This window comes from Sphaeramia orbicularis, chromosome 16 (assembly GCF_902148855.1).
Source record: "Sphaeramia orbicularis chromosome 16, fSphaOr1.1, whole genome shotgun sequence".
In the NCBI taxonomy this organism is placed as follows: Eukaryota; Metazoa; Chordata; class Actinopteri; order Kurtiformes; family Apogonidae; genus Sphaeramia; species Sphaeramia orbicularis.
Genome location: NC_043972.1, coordinates 60,948,061 through 60,955,921, shown reverse-complemented (window position 1 = coordinate 60,955,921; position 7,861 = coordinate 60,948,061).

The following is a 7,861-nucleotide window of genomic DNA, read 5'->3' as shown; positions in this document are numbered from 1 at the left end:
TGTGGGGGGGGCTGTAGATGTGTGTGTGGGGGTGGGTGGGGGACATGGGTAGAGGTGTTTGTGCGTGCGGGTGTGTGTAAATGGTCCTTGGAGGGGGTGCAGCTGCCAGTGTAACAGGCTATTAAAAATAATTAGTTTCCATTCATTTTTTTATAATTGATTAAACTCCACTAAATCAGTGAAGTATCTGGAGTTAGGGAATGGGCTGTGGGCCGACTGTCCGTGAACGCAGCACTGTGACGTCACCGCTGTTCCCTCTCGCGTGTGTTCGTGGGTGTGGCTTAGAGCCGATTCCATCTGTGTCAGAGGTCAGACGTGTGTTCCAATAAACCTGCATTTGTGTCGATTCTGTCCATGTGACCAGTCTGCTGTTTTTGTCCTTTTGTATTCCTTCTGTTTTCTGTGACCTGGTGTTGGTACAGGACATGGATGTGCTGCATGTTAGGCTTTTGTGGAGTCGCTCACAGTCACAGCTAACGTTCACGGTCAGTGCTGTTTAAGCTAGCTCCCACACGCTCTGTTTACTGTTAGTAACATCCTTTCATTTTATAAACGATAAAGGACTGTCCGCAACTGTCCACAACTGAAGGACTGTCCACAACTGTCCACAACTGAAGGACTGTCCACAAGTAAAGGACTGTCCACAACTGAAGGACTGTCCACAACTAAAGGACTGTCCACAACTGAAGGACTGTCCACAACTAAAGGACTGTCCACAACTGAAGGACTGTCCACAACTGAAGGACTGTCCACAACTGTCCACAACTGAAGGACTGTCCACAACTAAAGGACTGTCCACAACTGAAGGACTGTCCACAACTGTCCACAACTGAAGGACTGTCCACAACTGTCCACAACTGAAGGACTGTCCACAACTGAAGGACTGTCCACAACTAAAGGACTGTCCACAACTGAAGGACTGTCCACAACTGAAGGACTGTCCACAACTAAAGGACTGTCCACAACTGAAGGACTGTCCACAACTGAAGGACTGTCCACAACTAAAGGACTGTCCACAACTGAAGGACTGTCCACAACTAAAGGACTGTCCACAACTGAAGGACTGTCCACAACTGTCCACAACTGAAGGACTGTCCACAACTGAAGGACTGTCCACAACTGTCCACAACTGAAGGACTGTCGCAAAACTCAGGAATCACAGCATTGTTCATTTTGTCTTGTGAGGTACAGAGAAATGATGTATGTGTGTGTGTGTGTGTGTGTGTGTGTGTGTGTGTGTGTGTGTGTGTGTGTGTGTGTGTGGGTGGGTGGGTGGGTGGGTGTGTGTGTGTGTGTGCGTGCCACAGTGCATTTTCGATGGTGTACGCACTAGTGTTCGTTGTTGTGTAATAAGGGGACATGGTTCTCATGTCAACTTAGTTAATGTTGTACTATTGATGCATGGAAAGGGTGACTGTGGTTACTATGGTTACTATGGTTACTATGGTGATTATACAGTTTTTACCTCCGCCAGGAGGTATTGTGATCGCTTTGCTTTGTGTGTGTGCATGCGTGTTTGTTTGTTTGTTTGTTAGCAAGATAACTCAAAAAGTTATGGACGGATTTTCATGAAATTTTCAGGAAATGTTGATACTGGCACAAGGAAGAAATGATTACATTTTGGTGGTGATCGGGGGGGGGGGGGGGGGGGGGCACTGATCTGCCTTGGCGGAGGTCTGTGCTTTCCAAGTGCTTTTCTTGTTTTAGTTGAATTCATTTAACTATCATAAAGTGACAATAATTCAGAGCCGATTCCAGCTGTAGAAGAGGATATGCAAGGGACTGTCCCAGAATTAAGAGACCGTCCCAGAACTAAGGGACTGTCCCAGAACTAAGAGACTGTCCCACAACTAAGAGACTGTCCCAGAACTAAGAGACTGTCCCAGAACTAAGGGACTGTCCCAGAACTAAGAGACTGTCCCAGAACTAAGGGACTGTCCCAGAACTAAGAGACTGTCCCAGAACTAAGAGACTGTCCCAGAACTAAGAGACTGTCCCACAACTAAGAGACTGTCCCAGAACTAAGGGACTGTCCCAGAACTAAGGGACTGTCCCAGAACTAAGGGACTGTCCCAGAACTAAGAGACTGTCCCAGAACTAAGGGACTGTCCCAGAATTAAGAGACCGTCCCAGAACTAAGGGACTGTCCCAGAATTAAGAGACCGTCCCAGAACTAAGGGACTGTCCCAGAACTAAGAGACTGTCCCAGAACTAAGAGACTGTCCCACAACTAAGAGACTGTCCCAGAACTAAGAGACTGTCCCAGAACTAAGGGACTGTCCCAGAACTAAGAGACTGTCCCAGAACTAAGGGACTGTCCCAGAACTAAGGGACTGTCCCAGAACTAAGAGACTGTCCCACAACTAAGAGACTGTCCCAGAACTAAGGGACCGTCCCAGAACTAAGAGACCGTCCCAGAACTAAGAGACTGTCCCAGAACTAAGGGACTGTCCCAGAACTAAGAGACTGTCCCAGAACTAAGAGACCGTCCCAGAACTAAGAGACTGTCCCAGAACTAAGGGACTGTCCCAGAACTAAGAGACTGTCCCAGAACTAAGAGACTGTCCCAGAACTAAGAGACTGTCCCACAACTAAGAGACTGTCCCAGAACTAAGGGACCGACCCACAACTAAGGGACTGTCCCAGAATTAAGGGACTGTCCCAGAACTAAGAGACTGTCCCAGAACTAAGAGACCGTCCCAGAACTAAGGGACCGTCCCAGAACTAAGAGACTGTCCCACAACTAAGAGACTGTCCCACAACTAAGAGACTGTCCCAGAACTAAGGGACCGACCCACAACTAAGAGACTGTCCCAGAACTAAGGGACTGTCCCAGAACTAAGAGACTGTCCCAGAACTAAGAGACCGTCCCAGAACTAAGGGACTGTCCCAGAACTAAGAGACTGTCCCAGAACTAAGGGACTGTCCCAGAACTAAGAGACTGTCCCAGAACTAAGAGACTGTCCCACAACTAAGAGACTGTCCCAGAACTAAGGGACCGACCCACAACTAAGGGACTGTCCCAGAATTAAGGGACCGTCCCAGAACGTAGGAATCACAGCATTGGTTATTGTGTCATCTCAGGAGAAGGAATACAATAAATCTGCAGTGAACCAGAGAAGTCTGAGCCTCTGATAACACAACACAAAGTGAACCGCTTACACCAGGCCCTGGGACCCTCTTTGTGGGCCCCTGATCCTTGGAGGGGGTGGGGTTGCTGGTCCTTGGGACCCTCTTTGTGGGCCCCTGGTCCTTGGAGGGGGTGGGGTTGTGGTTCCATGTCTGTTCTTCAGTCTCTTTCCTTGTTCTCTTTCCTCTGATGCAGTCACTCTGTCACAGCAGATTCATGTGAACAGCTGATGTTGGCTGGATTTGGTTCTGGTGTTATTTGGACAGACGTTGTTTATGATATTATGTACATGTTTTCTTTTCTTATATTCATCATTTAATAGGTCTTATTTATTTTATTTTATTGTAATTTTTCTTTCTTTCTTTCTTTCTTTCTTTCTTTCTTTCTTTCTTTCTTTCTTTCTTTCTTTCTTTCTTTCTTTCTTTCTCTTTTGCCCAGTTTACTCAGTTCTGGTTCTAGTTATTGTTTCCATTATAATTATTTATAATTCTCACCATGGTTGTTATTGTTGATATTTTCTTGTGAGGGTCTGCGCCACCTTTTTCTTCCTTGTTCTAACCCACTTCACCCCTCTACCTTTAACCCTTAAAGACCCAAACATCCACCTTTAACCCTTAAAGACCCAAACGCCCATCTTTAACCCTTACAGACCCAAACGTCCACCTTTAACCCTTACAGACCCAAACGTCCACCTTTAACCCTTAAAGACCCAAACATCCACCTTTAACCCTTAAAGACCCAAACGTCCACCTTTAACCCTTACAGACCCAAACGTCCACCTTTAACCCTTACAGACCCAAACGTCCACCTTTAACCCTTACAGACCCAAACGTCCACCTTTAACCCTTACAGACCCAAACGTCCACCTTTAACCCTTACAGACCCAAACGTCCACCTTTAACCCTTACAGACCCAACGTCCACCTTTAACCTAAACCATCTACTGATCTAAACTCTTTAATTCCTGTTGATCCACTAATCCTCTCAATCCATGTCAATAATTGGTGTAAAATACAGTTCTTCATCTTTTCATGTTCTTCAGATATGACCATATTTGGACGGTCAGAGGTTCTGTAGTTACCGTGGAAACACAGTCATCTTCTCCAACACTGATTCTCCAGTCAAACCCATGCAGTTGGATCAGTGCCAGTGGATGGACACACTGGTTTATGTTCAGTTAATGACAGACTGGACTGAAAAAGACACTGTTTATTCAGTTTGATCTGTTTTTGTAGAAGAACCTTAAATTAAATATATAAAATACATACAAACACAGAGGATAATATTCAAATAAATGGTGGTAAATTGTTTCAGAAATACAACAGTACATGTGTGTAACTGATACGGATCAACCTAAATGTGTCAGTTTCATCTTGTCATTGTTCATCTATTGCTGTTCGATCATGTTATACTTGTATTTGAACCTTCATCTGTGTCACATGTGCTTTGGTATTTAGATAGATAGATAGATAGATAGATAGATAGATAGATAGATAGATAGATAGATAGATAGATAGATAGATAGATAGATAGATAGATAGATAGATAGATAGATAGATAGATAGATAGATAGATAGATAGTTTATTCATCCATAAGGAAATTTACAGGTTCCCGCAGTATCCACAAACTTACCAAAAAAAAAAAAAAAAAAAAAAAGTAGTAAAAACACAGTCATAAAAAACACTTTAACTCTCCACAAGGACTCAGTGCAAAGGTGACTGTTGTGCTTAGACGACGTTTGCCAAAGTCAAAGCACAAACACAGTTCAGACAGATTTCGATCCAACCTGATCAGCCTCAGTTTCCTGTTTCTTCACTAATGTGTACATGTTTTATTTCTAATCAGAATATTGTCCTGTTTTCATGGCTGTCCTTTGTGTTTTTCCTGCAGGGCTCCTGTCTGAAGACAACACCACTTCAACTGGTAAGGAATGCAGAAAGGAGGGATGTGAACTGGGTTCAAGCTGAACATCCTGGTAGGGCTGGCTATCATGGCCAGTTTCCTTCATCGATTTGATTTCGATTCATAAGGTTCTGAATTGATTAATATCGATTCGATTCAGTCTTAATTGATTGATTCAGATTCACTTAGTGATACCAAAGTACAGTTTTGAGTTGTAACTTGATTATTTGACTACTGCAGCCATGCAACACAGAATCAATATTGATTTTAAAAAGGAAATAAATCTGACATTTCATCAGTAAACAGATGAATCTGCTCTGAAATAATGAACAGACACAAACATGTCCATGTTTCTGCAGTGGATCAGAACAGACTTCTTCTTCATCTTTATTCTGTTTTATTCCTGCTGCTTCCAGCCTTAAGGCTCATTACTGTCACCCTGGGGCACTGACACCAGTTTGCCCCCCCCCCCCCCCCAAAACACAATCATGTTGGACCCTTGGTACAAGAAACTCACTGGAGGGGGAGGATGGGCGGAGCTTCATGATTTCTGCTTTACTATTGCTCGAGTTTGAGGCTGGGAGGACCTCCCACAGAGGGGTTTTCCACACCCTTCCTCCGCCTTCCACCCGCGCTGGAACCATTGTGAGGGGCTTGCGAGACGTAGCTGGCCGTGCTTCTGCGTCGGCAGTTTCCAGGTCTTTTATATTGCGGTCTTGCTCTGAAAAATCAATCTTATCCACCATTAATCGATTACGCAAAATGAAAAAGAAATTGATCCAAAATCGATCAAATCGTTTTTTTTAACCCAGCCCTACATCCTGGGTCATGTGGTTTTTATCTGAACAAACTGGAGTCAATGCAGAGGATTCAGGAATAGTGGGTTTACAGAAACTCCACTGAGCACGCTCAGCTTCTGTTCCTGACATTTGGACAAGTGTGGCTTTAAAGATCCACAAGTGAAGGAAACACTGACAAACAGGAGCAGACTGAGCCATTCTATTCACTGACTGAATGAATGACGGATGAACTGAGTCAGTGTTTTTTTTGTCCACTTAAGTTTTTATTGAAATTTTCTACACATATATTTGACAAAACAACAAAAAAACTAATAAACCAACATTGCTTTGGTACATTATACATATTTCAATACATTTACATACATTATCCAGTCTTTCCACCATTCTTTGTTCTGTAATCAGTCCATTTATTCCACTTTTTGTCCATTTGTGCTTCCTGTAGTCGCAGTCTATGAGTCACCCTTTCCATTGTTTATATTCCTTCTATAATCGCAATCCACTGGTCCTGTGTTGGTGCGTCTGTCCTTCCTCAGTTCCAGTGGCGGCTGCTCGTCTTTCAGACAGGGGAAGCTCATTGTCGGCTTACATAAAAAAAAAATTGTCAGGTTATTTAAACATACGTTCGTCCCTCCGTTCCTTTTTAAGAAAATGCTCAGTGTCCTTATCGTACCAGTAGGCGTCTTTCCCAGGACTGGACCAGTGTCCTCTGAATGTCCAGCAGAGCTGGTCTGCTCAGACGGCCTTGGCCCAGTGTGTTGTGGGTGGAGGACTTCAGCCTTTTTAAACTACAGATGCTCCTTTCACTGCGACCTTGCTAACAGTTTGATTGATTTAACTATCTACAAAATGATATTAATGTAATGGGGCTAGTACAAAGGCTGAACCCAAATGCAAGACCAGAATGCAGATGACCAATTGAGAGTGTTTATTAAACACAATCACGGTAGTAAAAACACAGCACAAAATAGTTAACACGTCTGTGAAGGCGTGTGATTCTGGACTCTTCGTCCGGGCTGTGAACGGGGAATATGGATGGTCAGCACGGCCGAGCCGGAGGATTCCCGTCAACACCCCGACTAGGGCAAAACAGAGGATAGTCCAAAAACAAGCCAGGTCATACACAGGAGGGCAATTCAGGAGGCAACGGGACATGAGGGAAAGGCTACTCACGGTCAGGGTCCAGGCGAGGGTCAAAACACAAGGTAACACGTTGGAGGCTGAGGTAATCAGGGAATAGGCAGAATCAGAAGTCGAAGTACGAACCAGGTCAGAACCAGACGAGCAGGCAGAATCGGTGGTCGGAAGGCAAAACGGGTCAGAACGGGCAGACAGACTGACAGGTATCCAAAAACGCTGGTAAGTGAGCACACAAAGGTAGAACACAAACTGGCAAAGAAACAGGGGAAAACACAGGGTTTAAATACACAAGAGGGAGGGAAGACAATTGGACACAGGTGGAGATAATCAGGGAGGAGTCAGGTAATCAGGAGCAGGTGAAACAATCAAGGAGGGGAAGTAAAGACACCAGACATGACACATGAGGGAAACTTAACAAAATAAAACAGGAAATGACAGAAAACAGAAAAGACAGACACAGTCTGGGAGCAGACATGACAGTACCCCCCCCTCTAGGGGACGGCACCGGACGGCCCAGGAACCTCCGGGTGGCGGTGATGGAAGTCCCGGATCAGGTCCGGGTCCAGGATGTAAGAGGCGGGCACCCAGGAACGCTCTTCAGGGCCGTATCCTTCCCAATCCACCAAGTATTGAAATCCTCTTCCCCGGCGACGGGCCGCTAGGAGCCGGCGAACAGTGTAGGCTGGGCCTCCATCAATGATCCGGCGGGGTGGCGGTGGTGGCTGGGTGGGTGGGACTAACGGCTCTCCTTAGCCGGTTAACTTGACTCACGTGGAAGGTTGGGTGTATCCTCATGGTCCTAGGTCGCTTCAGACGGACAGAGGACAGGATTAATTATTTTTGAGATAGGCAATGGGCCCACGAACCTGGGTGCCAATTTGCGGCTCTCCAC